Genomic DNA, 1,860 nt, shown 5'->3' on the forward strand with positions numbered 1-1,860 from the left:
CTCGCTGTTGTAGTTTTTTGTGTGCATGAGTTGTGTGCATGCGATTTTACGACAGGCTTGCGAGGCGTGACATGCGAGCGCGCGCGCCACTCCTTGTCTCAAGTGGTTGGGTGCGCGCGTGTGTTGTGTGTGTGTGTGCGATTCCATGCCAGGCTTGCAGTCGCGAGACTAGCTCATTTGGAATTTGAGAACGCGCTGAGACGTATCAATTGGTATAATATTATAACGTAGTTGATAATTTCCAATAATAGTTTATATTTAATCATATTATTAATTTAGTGTAATTAGTACGTTCAGTGCGTTTATAATCAAGATTATACAGAAGTAGTATTAAGATAGAGTTTTTTCACGCGGACCGGAATAATATATTAAGGTAAGGCAAGGCATAATATTTATAAGATACACAAGGCATTTTGCCTTGAATATTAATACATATAATATAAAGATCACTATCAAGGTGAGGCATATTATTTATTAATAACTTATTATTATTTTAACGAGTTTTTATGTTTTCGTTTTAGGGTGTTATAGCGAAACTTTTTCAAGTTATCAAGTTAATAATATAACAATATTAAGGTGAGGCATATTAATTATATTTATAAGATACAAAATAATTTTTTTACATAATTATACTTATCCTAATTTAGCCTTATTAAATTTTAGTTTTTTATTTTTAGAATATTTCCTTTGTACCATCTTATATTGTTACAAAAATGGATGTTTTGTCAAGCACGATGATTGGCAATTTTTCTGATGATTCAAATAGTGCTTTAGAATATAGTAAAATCGATAACTCATCAATGAGTGTTACCGACAAAATCCCGAACAAAAATGAGCCATTTTCTTTAGATCTCCAATTTGAGGATTTATTCCATGTTGTAGATGGTACAGTTAAATGAATAAATTTTATAAAGAAGCATTTTTAAAGTGTTTTAGGAAAGCTGCAATATATCCTTGCGATTTGAACTTTCGCTATGCACGAGTAAATAAAAAAAAGTGCTCATATTAGAGCTCATTGTCCCAAAAATCGCAATCAAAAGGAGGAAAAGGATGTTGGAAATTGCATGATATTTAATGCTCACATTAAATTTGATCCTCATCAAAAAATGATTAAAGAAATTTTAATCATACCTGAAGGTATACTTAATCATGGTACAGATACTAATCCAATTCTTATGTGTAGGGAACTAAGAGAAAAAGACAGAGATGATTTAAAAAAAAAACTTAAACATCAAAAACCGGCAGCATGTCGTCTTGAGCAGTTCGAAGATATGATAACAGAATTTCCTGAATCATATGAAAATTTTGGTAAAGTATACAATCTACCTTCACAGGTTTGCATGCGTCAGGCAAAGTCTGAAGAAAAGAAGAAAAATAAATTCTATCCCGACGACAATGTGGATCTAGTCCTTATGATGTTACGGGAAATGACAATTTCACCGAAAAAGCAAATTTCCACACACCACAGCTATGCAAGCATTCATGCATTAATCCAAGGTTGCAATAATACAAATTTCTTTGATTATAATAATAAGTGATATATATATTTGAATGATAATAGTTAGTTACGGGATCCATCTCGTACACATACAACTATATACGATTGCATACGACCGCAGACGACTGCAGACAACTGCATACGACCGCATGCAAATCGTCACAAAAACGTACCTGTTATATAATCAATTGTTACCTATATAAGAGGCGGGATTTATATACTGATATGATTATTATATATCAAATTGACCGGTACACTTGCTAGTCGGGATTTTATTTTGTATATTATAAATATATTGTAGAATTAAAGAAATAAAGATTTACTTTTGTAACCAAGTATACAATTAGTTTTAAATTTTTTAC

General features: G+C 31.7%; 1 long non-coding RNA gene across 1 annotated transcript; it reads left to right on the plus strand.

Moving 5' to 3' along the window:
- Window positions 1-346: 346 nt before the first annotated feature.
- Window positions 347-734, plus strand: LOC113380438. The gene is made up of 3 exons (XR_003367408.1): window positions 347-373; window positions 522-576; window positions 678-734. It is a non-coding gene; the product is annotated as an uncharacterized LOC113380438 (long non-coding RNA).
- Window positions 735-1,860: the final 1,126 nt, after the last annotated feature.

Source organism: Ctenocephalides felis, unplaced genomic scaffold (genome assembly GCF_003426905.1).
Source record: "Ctenocephalides felis isolate EL2017-DRISC unplaced genomic scaffold, ASM342690v1 CF-g0.4_SCAFFOLD_02139, whole genome shotgun sequence".
Classification (NCBI taxonomy): domain Eukaryota; kingdom Metazoa; phylum Arthropoda; class Insecta; order Siphonaptera; family Pulicidae; genus Ctenocephalides; species Ctenocephalides felis.